This window comes from Oncorhynchus gorbuscha, unplaced genomic scaffold (genome assembly GCF_021184085.1).
Source record: "Oncorhynchus gorbuscha isolate QuinsamMale2020 ecotype Even-year unplaced genomic scaffold, OgorEven_v1.0 Un_scaffold_1188, whole genome shotgun sequence".
NCBI classification, from domain to species: domain Eukaryota; kingdom Metazoa; phylum Chordata; class Actinopteri; order Salmoniformes; family Salmonidae; genus Oncorhynchus; species Oncorhynchus gorbuscha.
Genome location: NW_025746044.1, coordinates 22,346 through 40,556, shown reverse-complemented (window position 1 = coordinate 40,556; position 18,211 = coordinate 22,346).

The following is an 18,211-nucleotide window of genomic DNA, read 5'->3' as shown; positions in this document are numbered from 1 at the left end:
GCTAAAAGAAACAGTTTTTAGGGCCTGGTTTAGAGAGTAGAGATTTCATGATTTTATCTCATGAGCTTTATCATCAGCACTAAACAATTGACTCAACATGGAACAGTCTTTAATGTGTGTATTGACTCAACATGGAACAGTCTTTAGTCTGTCAATTGACTCAACATGGAACAGTCTTTAATGTGTGTATTGAGTCAACATTGAACAGTCTTTAGTCTGTCAATTGACTCAACATGGAACAGTCTTTAACGCGTCTATTGACTCAGCATGGAGCAGTCTTCAATGTGTGTATTGACTCAGCATAGAACAGTCTTTAATGTGTCCATTGACTCAGCATGGAACAGTCTTTAGTCTGTCTATTGACTCAGCATGGAACAGTCTTTAATGTGTCCATTGACTCAGCATGGACCAGTCTTTAATGTGTCCATTGACTAAGCATGGAACAGTCTTTAATGTGTGTATTGACTCAGCATGGAACAGTCTTTAATATCTATATTGTATTAACACACAGAGATAGCCTCACCCAAAAACAGATGTTGGTGAAATAAAAGGCTTTCTTCAGAGGAGTGACATTCTATATCATCCAACATTTTCAGAGCGGCTCGTTCAGGGATTACACTACAAATGGCCGACACATGTCCCTGATATCCATCTAGACCCTAAGTCTGAACCCAGGGAAGCATGAACACACACAGGGAAGCACGCACACACACACACACACACACACACACACACACACACACACACACACACACACACACACACACACACACACACACACACACACACACACACACACACACACACACACACACACACACACACACACACACACACACACACACACACACACACACACACACACATGGTATGTCCTTAAGTCCAAACCAGCTTCTCCTTATTCTTTGAGACACAGTATCTCCTTCTTCTGTTCTCTGTTGCAGACCAAACTAACAGCAAGCCAAACAGGCCAAAGGGACACAAGCATGTTGTTGTGCAGCTTTGGCAGCAAGTCTACTCCTCATCATTATCATGGCCAGAAGAGAACACAAAGAGAAAAGCAAGCTCCTCATCATTATCATGGTCCGAAGAGAACACAAAGAGAAAAGCAAGCTCCTCATCATTATCATGGTCAGAAGAGAACACAAAGAGAAAAGCAAGCTCCTCATCATTATCATGGCCAGAAGAGAACACAAAGAGAAAAGCAAGCTCCTCATCATTATCATGGCCAGAAGAGAACACAAAGAGAAAAGCAAGCTCCTCATCATTATCATGGTCAGAAGAGAACACAAAGAGAAAAGCAAGCTCCTCATCATTATCATGGTCCGAAGAGAACACAAAGAGAAAAGCAAGCTCCTCATCATTATCATGGTCAGAAGAGAACACAAAGAGAAAAGCAAGCTCCTCATCATTATCATGGTCAGAAGAGAACACAAAGAGAAAAGCAAGCTCCTCATCATTATCATGGTCAGAAGAGAACACAAAGAGAAAAGCAAGCTCCTCATCATTATCATGGCCAGAAGAGAACACAAAGAGAAAAGCAAGCTCCTCATCATTATCATGGTCAGAAGAGAACACAAAGAGAAAAGCAAGCTCCTCATCATTATCATGGTCAGAAGAGAACACAAAGAGAAAAGCAAGCTCCTCATCATTATCATGGTCAGAAGAGAACACAAAGAGAAAAGCAAGCTCCTCATCATTATCATGGCCAGAAGAGAACACAAAGAGAAAAGCAAGCTCCTCATCATTATCATGGTCAGAAGAGAACACAAAGAGAAAAGCAAGCTGGTCTTTTATTTAGTTTCTGTCTTTTTGCTTTTCTTCTTTTGTCTGTTTGACTTGATGTGATTCATTGTCCAGCTGTCGCTATATATGTCTGCAGGTCTGGCAGAACTTTGAGGGGGATTATCTCCTGCAATTAAATATTTACTACTCACGGGAGGCACAGAGTGTGCGTGTGCATTCTTGTGTGTGTGTGTTCGTGTGTGTGTGTGTGTGTGTGTGTGTGTGTGTGTGTGTGTGTGTGTGTGTGTGTGTGTGTGTGTGTGTGTGTGTGTGTGTGTGTGTGTGTGTGTGTGTGTGTGTGTGTGTGTGTGTGTGTGTGTGTGTGTGTGTGTGTGTGTGTGTGTGTGTGTGTGTGTGTGCATGTGTGTTTGTGTTAAGGTTTTGGTCTGTGTGTGTGTAAACCCAGGTCTGAATAGAGGCTCTCTCTACAAAGTCCTGGGGTCCCACAGTGTTTGTGAGGCTAAGTGGTTCTGAACATAGAGTCTCCTAGCCTCTTAGTCAACAGAGACAGTCTGCTGCCACGGCTAAAGCTGATACCTTGGACAGTCTGCTGCCACGGCTAATGCTGATATCTTGGACAGTCTGCTGCCACGGCATAATCCTGATACCTTGGAAAGTCTGCTGCCACGGCTTAATCCTGATACCTTGGAGAATCAGTCTGCTGCCACGGCTTAATCCTGATACCCTGGACAGTCTGCTGCCACGGCTAATACTGATACCTTGAACAGTCTGCTGCCACGGCTAATACTGATACCTTGGACAGTCTGCTGCCATGGCTAATACTGATACCTTGGACAGTCTGCTGCCACGGCTAATACTGATACCTTGGACAGTCTGCTGCCACGGCTAATACGGATACCTTGGACAGTCTGCTGCCATGGCTAATACTGATACCTTGGACAGTCTGCTGCCATGGCTAATACTGATACCTTGGACAGTCTGCTGCCATGGCTAATACTGATACCTTGGACAGTCTGCTGCCACGGCTAATACTGATACCTTGGAGAATCAGTCTGCTGCCACGGCTTAATCCTGATACCCAGCAGACTTGCTGCCACGGCTAATTTGATACTTTGGAGAATCAGGGAGAATTACCATGTATCAAACCCCTGGTCCCTTTAAAGAGAGTCCATCCCAAAGGCAAGTACACTCTTAGAAAATAAGGTGCTATCTCAAACCTAAAAGGGATCTTCGACTGTCACCATAGGAGAACAATTAAAGAACCCCTTTAGATTCAATGTAGAGCCCTTTCTACAGATATTTTTACATGGAACCCAAAAAGGTTCTACTTGGAACCAAAAATGGTTCTCCTGTGGGGACAGCAGCAGAACCCTTTTGAACCCATTTTTCTAAGAGTGTAGGTCATCTGCCCTGGTCTTGGTGGGGTGTTGGACCTCAGCAGTGGATGAGAGGCTGAGGAGTTGAGGAGTTGAGAGGATGAGAGGATGAAGGGATGAGAGGATGAAGGGATGAGGGGAAGAGAGAATGAGGATGAAGGAATCTATGGATGGATAAGACCTGTGAGATCTCTTTGTGGAGATTAGCCCTTACTAACACTGAGCCTTAGTGAGCTATATACTGTACCCAAGCACAGATACACCAGTAGAAAGCACAAGGTCACATTCTTCACATTCTACAGAGTTGGTGGGATGGGAAAGGGGTGGGGTGGGGGGAATGCTTCCTTCTGGAGGTGAGAGTTATCTTTGTATGTATTTATTTGATTGTTTCTGGACCTGTAACCCCCCTCTGAAAAAAAAGACCAAATTTAATCAAAAGTTGGTCGCCAAATAAAAGCCTACATATGCATACAATGATTCACTTGCATTCAGTCTTCAGTGAGCTATATCCAGCTCCTGTGTTCTACAGTGAGCTATGTCCAGCTCCTGTGTTCTACAGTGAGCTATGTCCAGCTCCTGTGTTCTACAGTGAGCTATGTCCAGCTCCTGTGTTCTACAGTGAGCTATATCCAGCTCCTGTGTTTTACAGTGAGCTATGTCCAGCTCCTGTGTTCTACAGTGAGCTATATCCAGCTCCTGTGTTCTACAGTGAGCTATATCCAGCTCATGTGTTCTACAGTGAGCTATATCCAGCTCCTGTGTTCTACAGTGAGCTATGTCCCGATCCTGTGTTATTCAGTGAGCTATATCCAGCTCCTGTGTTCTACAGTGAGCTATATCCAGCTCCTGTGTTCTACAGTGAGCTATATCCCGATCCTGTGTTATTCAGTGAGCTATATCCAGCTCCTGTGTTATTCAGTGAGTTATATCCAGCTCCTCAAATCAAATCAAATCAAATTTTATTTGTCACATACACATGGTTAGCAGATGTTAATGCGAGTGTAGCGAAATGCTTGTGCTTCTAGTTCCGACAATGCAGTGATAACCAACAAGTAATCTAACTAACAATACCAAAACTACTGTCTTATACACAGTGTAAGGGGATAAAGAATATGTACATAAGGATATATGAATGAGTGATGGTACAGAGCAGCATACAGTAGATGGTTTCGAGTACAGTATATACATATGAGATGAGTATGTAGACAAAGTAAACAAAGTGGCATAGTTAAAGTGGCTAGTGATACATGTATTACATAAGGATGCAGTCGATGATGTAGAGTACAGTATATACTTATGCATATGAGATGAATAATGTAGGGTAAGTAACATTATATAAGGTAGCATTGTTTAAAAGTGGCTAGTGATATATTTACATCATTTCCCATCAATTCCCATTATTAAAGTGGCTGGAGTTGGGTCAGTGTCAATGACAGTGTGTTGGCAGCAGCCACTCAATGTTAGTGGTGGCTGTTTAACAGTCTGATGGCCTTGAGATAGAAGCTGTTTTTCAGTCTCTCGGTCCCAGCTTTGATGCACCTGTACTGACCTTGCCTTCTGGATGATAGCGGGGTGAACAGGCAGTGGTTCGGGTGGTTGATGTCCTTGATGATCTTTATGGCCTTCCTGTAACATCGGGTGGTGTAGGTGTCCTGGAGGGCAGGTAGTTTGCCCCTGGTGATGCGTTGTGCAGACCTCACTACCATCTGGAGAGCCTTACGGTTGAGGGCGGAGCAGTTGGCGTACCAGGCGGTGATACAGCCCGCCAGGATGCTCTCGATTGTGCATCTGTAGAAGTTTGTGAGTGCTTTTGGTGACAAGCCGAATTTCTTCAGCCTCCTGAGGTTGAAGAGGCGCTGCTGCGCCTTCTTCACGACGCTGTCAGTGTGAGTGGACCAATTCAGTCTGCTGTTCCCACAGTCTGCTGTTCCCACATGCTTCAAGAGGGCCACCATTGTTCCTGTTCCCAAGAAAGCTAAGGTAACTGAGCTAAACGACTACCGCCCCGTAGCACTCACTTCCGTCATCATGAAGTGCTTTGAGAGACTAGCCAAGGACCATATCACATATCACATATCACGTTTATGTTTATATCACATATCACGTTTATGTCAGTCGAGGCTGGAAAAAAATATTTGTTTGTGTGAGCGAAGTTGAATGAACGGTGACTTAATGGTGTGTTAAACCATTGCGCTCTCCTGTCCTGTCCTGTCCTGTCCTCTATGTGAACATTACCCTCTTCATGTCTGTCCTGTCCTCTATGTGAACATTACCCTCTTCCTGTCTGTCCTCTCCTCTGAACATTACCCTCTTCCTGTCTGTCCACCTATGTGAACATTACCCTCTTCCTGTCTGTCCTCTATCTGAACATTACCCTCTTCCTGTCTGTCCTCTATCTGAACATTACCCTCTTCATGTCTGTCCTCTATCTGAACATTACCCTCTTCCTGTCTGTCCTCTATCTGAACATTACCCTCTTCCTGTCTGTCCTCTATGTGAACATTACCCTCTTCCTGTCTGTCCTCTATCTGAACATTACCCTCTTCATGTCTGTCCACCTATGTGAACATTACCCTCTTCCTGTCTGTCCTCTATCTGAACATTACCCTCTTCCTGTCTGTCCTCTATCTGAACATTACCCTCTTCCTGTCTGTCCTCTATGTGAACATTACCCTCTTCATGTCTGTCCTCTATGTGAACATTACCCTCTTCCTGTCTGTCCTCTATCTGAACATTACCCTCTTCCTGTCTGTCCTCTATCTGAACATTACCCTCTTCCTGTCTGTCCTATACCTGAACATTACCCTCTTCCTGTCTGTACTCTATGTGAACATTACCCTCTTCCTGTCTGTCCTCTATGTGAACATTACCCTCTTCATGTCTGTCCTCTATCTGAACATTACCCTCTTCCTGTCTGTCCTCTATCTGAACATTACCCTCTTCCTGTCTGTCCTCTATGTGAACATTACCCTCTTCCTGTCTGTCCTCTATCTGAACATTACCCTCTTCCTGTATGTCCTCTATCTGAACATTACCCTCTTCCTGTCTGTCCTCTATCTGAACATTACCCTCTTCCTGTCTGTCCTCTATGTGAACATTACCCTCTTCATGTCTGTCCTCTATCTGAACATTACCCTCTTCCTGTCTGTCCTCTATCTGAACATTACCCTCTTCCTGTCTGTCCTCTATCTGAACATTACCCTCTTCCTGTCTGTCCTCTATCTGAACATTACCCTCTTCCTGTCTGTCCTCTATGTGAAGATTACCCTCTTCCTGTCTGTCCACTATCTGAACATTACCCTCTTCCTGTCTGTCCTCTATGTGAAGATTACCCTCTTCCTGTCTGTCCACTATCTGAACATTACCCTCTTCCTGTCTGTCCTCTATCTGAACATTACCCTCTTCCTGTCTGTCCTCTATCTGAACATTACCCTCTTCCTGTCTGTCCTCTATCTGAACATACTCACCATACTCAGCAGACATGACTGGATGATACATCATGTGGAAACATGGTGAAAAAGGAATGTAACATTTACATAGAGATGGAGATATACTGCACCAGTCCTCCCAACAGTAAATATTTTACTGGTAAGAGCTGGAGAGACGGCTGGAGGGACGGCCGGAGGGACGGCTGGAGGGAGCTGAAGTGAAGTAAAGTGATAAAGTAGAACACTGATTAAGTTTGGTTTGACAGTTGTTGGGGTAGGAGTGACTGTTGTAGATTAACTTGACAGTCGTCGGAGACAGGAGTGACTGTTGCCTGCAGCAAACAGGTAGAGAGGAGTCACAGAGAGTTCATAGACAAGTGCTACCTGCCTGCCTGTCCGTCTGTCTGTCAGTCAACTCATAGACAAGTGCTACCTGCCTGCCTGTCCGTCTGTCTGTCAGTCAACTCATAGACAAGTGCTACCTGCCTGCCTGTCCGTCTGTCCGTCAGTCAACTCATAGACAAGTGCTACCTGCCTGCCTGTCCGTCTGTCTGTCAGTCAACTCATAGACAAGTGCTACCTGCCTGCCTGTCCGTCTGTCTGTCAGTCAACTCATAGACAAGTGCTACCTGCCTGCCTGTCCGTCTGTCCGTCAGTCAACTCATAGACAAGTGCTACCTGCCTGCCTGTCCGTCTGTCTGTCAGTCAACTCATAGACAAGTGCTACCTGCCTGCCTGTCCGTCTGTCTGTCAGTCAACTCATAGACAAGTGCTACCTGCCTGCCTGTCCGTCTGTCCGTCAGTCAACTCATAGACAAGTGCTACCTGCCTGCCTGTCCGTCTGTCCGTCAGTCAACTCATAGACAAGTGCTACCTGCCTGCCTGTCCGTCTGTCTGTCAGTCAACTCATAGACAAGTGCTACCTGCCTGCCTGTCCGTCTGTCCGTCAGTCAACTCATAGACAAGTGCTACCTGCCTGCCTGTCCGTCTGTCTGTCAGTCAACTCATAGACAAGTGCTACCTGCCTGTCCGTCTGTCCGTCAGTCAACTCATGCACGGCTATAAAAGACAACACCTTTATGCTTCAGTGGAGAAAACTGGTCATGTAAAATATATTTTTTTAAATTAAGAACTCAGTCGGGCTTTCAACTTCCTCTTGATAGTTGTAATAGTAGAAGATGCACAAGATGACATTTAGAAGTTGGGTAGTACATCATCAGTTCCTCTTGTCACGTTAGTCATTACATATCTTAGAGAGCTATTAATAACTTGTCAGAAACGTCCAGATCAACTAGCCCACGTTAGCTAATGTTTTTGTCTGTCTGTCTGCTATGGGACCTTCACCTGCACTGCTCGAAAGGTTAAGGACAAGTGTAGATAGCCATCAAAAGGAACATCAAATGTGACATACCAACTAGGATCTGGCTAGAAAATACTAGAATCAGTTATAGAACCCATTGCCCTCATGTTTGTGAGGTCTGGGGTCCGCTCATCAACCAAGAATTAAAAAATGGGACAAACACCAAATTGAGACTCTGTACGCAGACTTCTGCAAAAAAAATATCCTCTGTGTACAACGTAGAACACCAAATAATGCATGCAGAGCAGAATTAGGCCGATACCCACTAATTATCAAAATCCAGAAAAGAGCTGTTAAATTCTAAAAGGAAGCGATTCCCAAGCCTTCCATAACAAAGCCATCACCCACAGAGAAATTAACCTGGAGAAGAGTCCCCCGAGAGCCCCAGGACAGAAACACAATTAGACCCAACCAAATCATGAGAAAACAAAAAGATAACGACTTGACACATTGGAAAGAATTTACAAAAAAACAGCAAACTAGAATGCTACCTGTCCCTAAACAGAATACCTGACCACTGTGACTGACCCAAACTTAAGGAAAGCTTTGACTATGTACAGACTCAGTGAGCATAGCCTTGCTATTGAGAAAGGTCGCTGTAGGCAGACATGGCTCTCAAGAGAAGACAGGCTATGTGCTCACTGCTCACAAAATGAGGTGGAAACTGAGCTGCACTTCCTAACCTCCTGCCAAATGTATGACCATATTAGAGACACATATTTCCCTCAGATTACACAGATCCACAAAGAATTTTAAAACAAACCCAATGTTGATGCTGCTAAATGACTTAAATGTAAAATGTAAATGTTGATAAACTCCCATATCTACTGGGTGAAATACCACAGTGTGACATCACAGCAGCAAGATTTGTGACCTGTTGCCACAAGAAGAGGTTAACCAGTGAAGAACAAACACCATTGTAAATACAACCCATATTTATGTTTATTTATTTTCCCTTTTGTACTTTCACTATTTGCACATCGTTACATCACTGTATATATACAGTTGAAGTCGGATGTTTACATAAACCTTAGACAAATACATTTAAACTCAGTTTTTCACAATTCCTGACATTTAATCCTAGTAAAAATTCCCTGTCTTAGGTCAGTTAGGATCACAACTTTATTTTAAATGTCAGAATAATAGTAGAGAGAATTATTTATTTCAGATTTGATTTCTTTCATCACATTCCCAGTGGGTCAGAAGTTTACATACACTCAATTAGTATTTGGTAGCATTGCCTTTAAATTGTTTAACTTGGGTCAAACTTTTCAGGTAGACTTCCACAAACTTCCCACAATAAGTTGGGAGAATTTTGGCCCATTCTTCCTGACAGAGCTGGTGTAATGGAGCCAGGTTTGTAAGGCCTCCTTGCTCACACATGCTTTTTCAGTTCTGCCCACAAGTTTTCTATAGGATTGAGGTCAGGGCTTTGTGATGGCCACTCCAATATCTTGACTTTGTTGCCCTTAAGCCATTTTGCCACAACTTTGGAAGTATGCTTGGGGTCATTGTCCATTTGGAAGACCCATTTGCTACCAAGCTTTAACTTCCTGACTGATGTCTTGAGATGTTGCTTCAATATCTCCACATACTTTCCCTATCTCATGATGCCATCTACTTTGTGAAGTGCATCAGCACCTGTCTAGATGGTCCAACACCTGTCTAGAAGGAACAACACCTGTCTAGATGGTCCAACACCTGTCTAGAAGGAACAACACCTGTCAAGAAGGAACAACACCTGTCTAGATGGAACAACACCTGTCTAGAAGGAACAACGCCTGTCTAGATGGTCCAACACCTGTCTAGAAGGAACAACACCTGTCTAGATGGTCCAACACCTGTCTAGAAGGAACAACACCTGTCTAGATGGTCCAACACCTGTCTAGATGGAACAACACCTGTCTAGAAAGAACAACACCTGTCTAGATGGTCCAACACCTGTCTAGAAGGAACAACGCCTGTCTAGATGGTCCAACACCTGTCTAGATGGAACAACACCTGTCTAGAAGGAACAACGCCTGTCTAGATGGTCCAACACCTGTCTAGAAGGAACAACACCTGTCTAGATGGTCCAACACCTGTCTAGATGGAACAACACCTGTCTAGAAGGAACAACACCTGTCTAGATGGTCCAACACCTGTCTAGAAGGAACAACGCCTGTCTAGATGGTCCAACACCTGTCTAGAAGGAACAACACCTGTCTAGATGGTCCAACACCTGTCTAGATGGTCCAACACCTGTCTGCATGGTCCAACACCTGTCTAGATGGTCCAACACCTGTCTAGAAGGAACAACACCTGTCTAGATGGTCCAACACCTGTCTAGAAAGAACAACACCTGTCTAGATGGTCCAACACCTGTCTAGAAAGAACAACACCTGTCTAGATGGTCCAACACCTGTCTAGAAGGCACAACACCTGTCTGCATGGTCCAACACCTGTCTAGATGGTCCAACACCTGTCTAGATGGTCCAACACCTGTCTAGATGGTCCAACACCTGTCTAGAAGGAACAACACCTGTCGAGAAGGAACAACACCTGTCTAGATGGAACAACACCTGTCTAGATGGAACACAGCCTGTCTAGAAGGTCCAACACCTGTCTAGAAGGAACAACACCTGTCTAGAAGGAACAACACCTGTCTAGAAGGAACAACACCTGTCAAACAGCTGTCATATGTGTGTGTGTGTGTGTGTGTGTGTGTGTGTGTGTGTGTGTGTGTGTGTGTGTGTGTGTGTGTGTGTGTGTGTGTGTGTGTGTGTGTGTGTGTGTGTGTGTGTGTGTGTGTGTGTGTGTGTGTGTGTGTGTGTGTGTGTGTGTGTGTGTGTGTGTGTGTGTGTGTGTTGTGTAAGTATTACTATGTTGTTGTTACTCTCTTCTTACCAGTAATGAGTATATTGATTGATTGTTCCATTGTCTATTAGTCTGTAAACAAAGGGATGCTTTCCCCCTGGGCACAGACGTCAATTCAACGTCTATTCCACGTAGGTTTCACGTAATTCCATTGAAATGACGTGTTAACAACGTTGATTCAACCCGTGTGTGCCCAGTGGGATATGAGGACACAGCATATTGGATTCATCTGACATGGGAAAACCCAGAGCCGTCTTTGTGACAGAACTCTTAAAAAAATAAAAATATATGCCATTTAGCAGACGCTTTTATCCAAAGCGACTTACAGTCATGTGTGCATACATTCTACGTACGGGTGGTCCCGGGGATCAAACCCACTACCCTGGCGTTACAAGCGCCATGCTCTACCAACTGAGCTACACAGGACCACAACCTCTTCAATGATTGATGCACACTTAAGCCTATTGTTTTAAACAGTAACACTGGAATTCAATATGGAACATCTACTGGAGCCTAAGAATGACAAGAACTGGGATAATATTATGAAAATAAAACTGTAATTAAACAGCATCCCACTTGATACCGCTGTATGCAGAATAACAGAGATGTCAGCTAGCTTAATAATGATGTCAGCTGGCTTAATAATGATGTCAGCTAGCTTAATAATGATGTCAGCTAGCTTATATAATGATGTCAGCTAACTTAATAATGATGTCAGCTAGCTTATATAATGATGTCAGCTAGCTTAATAATGATGTCAGCTAGCTTATATAATGATGTCAGCTAGCTTAATAATGATGTCAGCTAGCTTATATAATGATGTCAGCTAGCTTAATAATGATGTCAGCTAGCTTATATAATGATGTCAGCTAGCTTAATAATGATGTCAGCTAGCCTAATAATGATGTCAGCTAGCTTAATCCCTGTGCACTATAGAATAGAAGACAGTATGTAGGTTCTATAAGTTACATCCCAAATGGCACCCTATTCTCTATATAGTTCACTATGAGCCCTGGTCAAAAGCAGTGCACTACATATGGAATAGGGTGCAATTTGAGATGCAGACTTAGTGTAAATAAAGAGTAAGACATACTGTATGTTAAGTCCCTGCATGGTCTGCTGTTTACATTACAACCCTGTCGGTTCTCTACGGGGGCCAAGCTAGCCTCTGTATATCATTAATGACCGAGCCCCAGCAGCGGGCTCAGCATAGAAATAGAATCCCTAGAATATTTACAACTTTCCCCCAAATTCTCAAGTTTTCAGCAATCCTATTTGTAACATTCCTGCAATCAGAAGGCGAAAAGCCGTACATTCGGGAATTCTCCAAACGGGATTTCTGAAGAAAAAAAACGGGGAAATTTGAGACAGTTACCCACTGATTTGATCTGAACCGCTGATTTGAATTGGAATGTCCATTCCAGTCATTATATTTCTATGGTGTGGACAACAGTAAATCCATTAGTTCTGCAGCTATGCTCATCATGGTCAATCAAGCAAACGAGGTTAATCGAGCCTCACAGCCCCACAACACAGTGTTGATTGTGTAGTCTGTAGTCCTCTCTAATTACTGTTGTGTTGTACCCCCCCCCCCCCAAAAAAAAAAGGCAAGGAGAGGATTATCATGCTGTGACATACAGTTCACTAACTGTCACCTCTCAGGACGAGCAGAGGGTGGGTATGCTGTGACATACAGTTCACTAACTGTCACCTCTCAGGACGAGCAGAGGGTGGGTATGCTGTGACATACAGTTCACTAACTGTCACCTCTCAGGACGAGCAGAGGGTGGGTATGCTGTGACATACCGGGACACTACATTTATAGTCAATGGGGTGTGGGTGATGGGTGCTGAGGCTCTGTGCGGTCAGAGGCAGAGCTTAGATAATCGAACACAAACAAAGGCCTAGAGGGTGTGGGGGTCAATCTGCTGCTGAAACTGGGAAGTACACAGTAACATGGTAAGAACACCGTACAGTAGAGAGGATAGATCGCTTTGAAAGCATGTGCAGAGAGCAGTGAAAGCAGGAGAGAGATGAAGTGTACGGTGCTGTTGCAGAATGTTCATGGTGTCTATTTTTACAATCTGACTGTATCCATTTGTTCATTGTTTGAATATTTATTTTCATTTTCAACAGAATGTCCATTTTCTTTAAATAAGCATTTAAATAGCACACAAAATGTACTCAGTGTGCATATTAGGACTAAGCCAAGGCAGTGAGGAGGTTGTGAAAATCAGCATGTTTTCATGATTTTTTTCCAACTCGGCGCTCAGGGAGTGTGTGTGTGTGTGTCTGTGTGAATAGAACCTTTATCCAAAGCTTTACTTACAGCAATAATGTACAGTGTGTGGTAATGTCTATCACACCTCCTACTCAACCCTTGACTAACTGCACCGCATGTGAAAAATACATTACCACTAAAGAAATGAGGTTCCTGCTAAAACCTGGCCTTTTACCAAATGAGATTAGACACTTTTTAAGGAAACGGTATATTTTTAAGTGGATTTTAACATTGGAAGTAGTCGTCTTGGAAACAGGATTTTAGTGGACTAAGTAATACAATTGAAGCCTTGGAATTTGATTACAGAGTGACTCAGTAATGAGACTTTAAACGCTACAGACCTGTGAGCCTTGTTTCTTAGGAGCAATTGGTTTGAGGTCTTATAATGTCTTGTCATTATTCCAGGTCACAGTCTAACCGGGACATAATTATACATGATGTATAGCTTACTGTCAAACTGAGAGCTGATTGGCCGGATATGCCCATCCATCAAACCAACAACCTATCCATTTAGCTCTTGACGTGACACTTTAAGGAGTGTTTAATCCAATTGGTTGACACTAAAGGACAAGTTAAAATGGGCTGACTGTTTCAAGGTTAAAGTGCTGTTCTTTGTGATGTTCTTGCCTTTTAGAGGCAAATTGGAGGGAATCAATTTCATGATAAATCACCTATTATTCATGTCTGTTTGTGTTCAGAAAGCCTTTCAAAACAATGTCAGCAATATCTTTGTAAATTATTTTTGTCATACAAAGTCATACATGTTTTGTATCCTCAGGCATAATTAGGCAAATGATTATTTGCAGCTGGTAAATATGGCTCTGGGTAGAAGTTGCCCCTAGGCACTGGTCTAGAAACAGCTTACTCTCCCAAAGTCTTAACCTTTACTATTAGAGGTGTCATGAAGACAGACCTTAGGTCAGTGTCTTATTCTCTGGGATATTGTGGTTTAGTATTGAGGGCCAGACAGTCTATTTACTTTCCGCTGTCTTTATGAAAAGAGCTCTGAAGGGCTTCACAGACCCCTCCATTGGTTACACAGTGTCTTGCCATTAGTTGCCTTTTCACCAAACCCTAATTGCCTGTTTGAAACATTCATTGTCCGATGTAGCCTCAGGACTTTCCAGTTGCCACTCAATTCACTGGCATCTGGATACAATGGAGAGATGGGGAGGCAGCATTATTGTATAAGTCTATAGCTGTTCAGTCGTGTATTTAGTCCACAGCTGTATCATAAGCCAGACGTCCCACTAGGGTCACAGAGAATTATCCACCAGTTCCACTTTCCTTTTTCTCCTAACTATCTTTTAATTTGAGATTTTTACATTCCCCCTCTAATTGATAGGGTCGTTGTTCATTAGGGGGGCTTCACGCCCCTGTCTGCCCAACACACACACACACACACACACACACACACACACACACACACACACACACACACACACACACACACACACACACACACACACACACACACACACACACACACACACACACACACACACACACACACTGTCTGCCCAGCTCCTGGGGTGTCGCCACTGCACCCCCTGGGAACGATGGCCCCTGACCTCTATCCCCTGTAGGCCAGCAGGTCGTTTCTGTGGTGAACCCTGTGGCTGCAGGGTTATGGTCTCACTGAGTAGAAGTCCGCAGGGGTAGAACCCCAAGGCCAAGCACACACACAATACAAACTTTCCCACCAAAAACAGACACCAAAGTCCGCCATGCTATCCACCCATTTCAGCAGTTATATGAACCCTAAAAAAGAAGATATTGTCTATTTCTTGTTTCCTGTTTTGCTTCTATTGCCGCAATGCTTTAGATGATTTACCCCAGTCTATTTGTGTTTCAGTGGAAAAGCCACTCTTCTCCAGCCAGGTCACCCGTGATACAAGTCCCTATTGGACGTCCATCCATGTCTGAGGACGTCGGGAGATGAAATGGAAACCGGCCACGAGGGGCAACAGTGATCACTGTTACCTTAAGTATGTTTCAGTTTTGATAGGGTGTTGTCTAAGCATCTGCCTCTGATGCCAAAGGTTGCGAGTTCAAATCCGGCGATAGAAAGTTGTTTTTTATATTTTTGTTTGAAGCCTATCCCAAACCTTAACCATTTGGAGTTGATGTCTAACTTGAACAAATTAAAGTTAATGCCTAAACTTAATCTTAAACCCTTTGAAATGTCACATTTGGAAGAACTTAGAAATTCTACGTTTGAGAAACATGGATGAACGTCTAATTGTGACGGGAAACTGTGAGAGCTAGTTGCTCATCCCTCCTCCAGGTTAATCACTATGAAATATGAGGCTGCGTAGCCTTCGCAATTGATATGGAACTCCAGCACTTGAATGAGTCAGCAAAAATGAAAACATTACTCTGATAATCAAGTTTGACTTTAAAGTTTTGTTGAGGTCGCTATGAAGCCGTACCCAGAGTCAAGAAGTCTGGCAAAACATTATTAATTACACCAATGAGTAGCATGTGATTTATAGTGTCAGTCTTTGGTGTCGGGTTGAGAGCAGTGAAAATAGGTATTATTAGTCTGGGTCTGCTCTTAAGTAGTGGCCATATAAACATAATGAGCTCTTTCATTAAGAACCTGGATGGAAGAGGTAGGCTGGAGGTAGACTACACATACACACATGCGTGCAGAGACACACACACACACATATGCATGCATGGACGCACGCATGCAAACACACACGCTCTTTCTCTTTCACACACACACGCTCACACACACACACACACACACACACACACACACACACAGACAGACAGACAGACAGACAGACAGACAGACAGACAGACAGACAGACAGACAGACAGACAGACAGACAGACAGACAGACAGACAGACAGACAGACAGACAGACAGACAGACAGACAGACAGACAGACAGACAGACAGACAGACAGACAGACAGACAGACAGACAGACAGACAGACAGACAGACAGACAGACAGACACCAGCAGCTCATCCCAGACTTCATTGTGTTGATTCTTAAACCATCTCCTTCACTCTTCATCTGAGCTGCTTTTCTTGGCATTAAACAATGTGGGCTATCAACCCTGTGCCTGTTTTCTCTCTCAAACCCATTCCCCTTTTTCCATTCCTCCCTCTCTCCCACTCTCTCTCTTCCTCCCTCCCTCTGCATCCTTCTCTATTGGCATTTGCATATCTCTCCTTTCTCCCCTCTCTCACTCCCCCCTTTCCCTCTGTCCCTCTTTCATCTCTCCTCCTCTCACCCCTCCCTCCCTCCTCTCACCCCTCCCTCCCTCCTCTCACCCCTTCCTCCCTCTGTATTTACATCGGTGTGTATCAAGACAAGTGAAAACAACAGTCTGTTCTAATAGCAGCAGTAAGTGTACATCCCACAGCATTATGCATGTTATGGATATGGAACGCCGTTTTTGTCTTGGGGTTTTGTGGGGTGTCTAGCATAGTCTATGGCTGCCTGAGGCGGTTCTCAATCAGAGTCAGGTGATTATCGTTGTCTCTGATTGGGAACCATATTTAGGCAGCCATATTCTTTGAGTATTTCGTGGGTGATTGTTCCTGTCTCTGTAACAGAATCACCCACCACACCAGGACCAAGCAGCGTGGTGACAGGCAGCGGCAGCAGGAGCAAAGTTTAGAGTATACGACTTGGGAGGAAATAGACAGGTGGGCAGTCGACCCAGAGAGAGTGCCGGAGCCCGCCTGGGATTCGCTGGAGCAGTGCGAGGAGGGCTATAGGAGAATGGAGTTGAAGAGAAAAGCACGGCGGCGCAGAAGGAAGCCCGAGAGTCAGCCCCAAAAATGTATTGGGGGGGGTGGCTCAGGGAGAATGTGGCAGAGTCAGGGTTCAGACCTAAGCCAACTCCCCCTGTTTATCGTGAGGAGCAGCGATCAAAGGACTTCTGGACTTGGGAGGAGATATTGGACGGAAAAGGACCCTGGGCACAGCCTGGAGAATATCGACGCCCCAAAGAAGAACTGGAGGTGACGAAAGCGGAGAGGCGCTGGTATGAAGAGGCAGCACGGCGACGCGGATGGAAGCCCGAGAGTCAGCCCCATAAATTTATTGGGGGATGGGCTCAGGGAAAGTGTGGCAGAGTCAGGGTTCAGACCTGAGCCAACTCCCCCTGTTATTCGTGAGGAGCAAAGGAGGAGACAAGAATCAGAGCCGGTGTTGGAGGTGAGTGAAGCAGAGACTGTGAAGGAGTTCATGGGGAAAGTGGAGGGGAGAGTTATGAGGGAGTTGCTAGTTTGGTGCTTTAAGTACGATATTCGCCCGACGGAGCATGTCGGCACCTGGGTCAGCGCTCCATACTCGTCCTGAGGTGCGTGTTAGTCGGCTGGTGAAAATTGTGCCAGCCTCACGCACTAGGCCTCCTGTGTACCTACCTAGCCTTGCACGTCCTGTGCCAGTCCTGCTCTCAGGCTCTCCAGTACGCCTTCACGGTCCGGTCCACCAGTGCCACCTCCACACACCAGTCCTCCGGTGGCAGCTCCCCGCACCAGGCTTCCTGTGCGTGTCCTCGGTCCAGTACCACCAGTGCCAGCATCACGCACCAGGCCTTCAGTGCGCCTCGCCTGTCTAGCGCTATCAGAGCCTTCCTCCTCTCCAGCGCTGCCGGAGTCTCCCGCCTGTTTAGCGCAGCCAGAGCCTTCCTCCTCTCCTGTGCTTCCGGAGTCTCCCGCCTGTTCAGCGCTGACAGAGCTGCCAGCCTGTATGGAGCAGCCAGAGCTGCCAGTCTGCATGGAGCAGCCAGAGCTGCCAGTTTGCATGGAGCAGCCAGAGCTGCCAGTCTGCATGGAGCAGCCAGAGCTGCCAGTCTGCATAGAGCTGCCAGTCTGCATAGAGCAGCCAGAGCTGCCAGTCTGCATGGAGCTGCCAGTCTGCATAGAGCAGCCAGAGCTGCCAGTCTGCATGGAGCAGCCAGAGCTGCCAGTCTGCATGGAGCAGCCAGAGCAGCTAGATCCGCCAGTCAGCCAGACTCTTCCAGATCTGCCAGTCAGCCAGACACTTCCAGATCTGCCAGTCAGCCAGACTCTTCAAGATCTGCCAGTCAACCAGACTCTTCCAGATCTGCCAGTCAACCAGACTCTTCCAGATCCGCCAGCCAGCCAGGATTTGCCGGATCCAACTACCTGCCTGAGCTTCCTCTCAGTGCTGAGC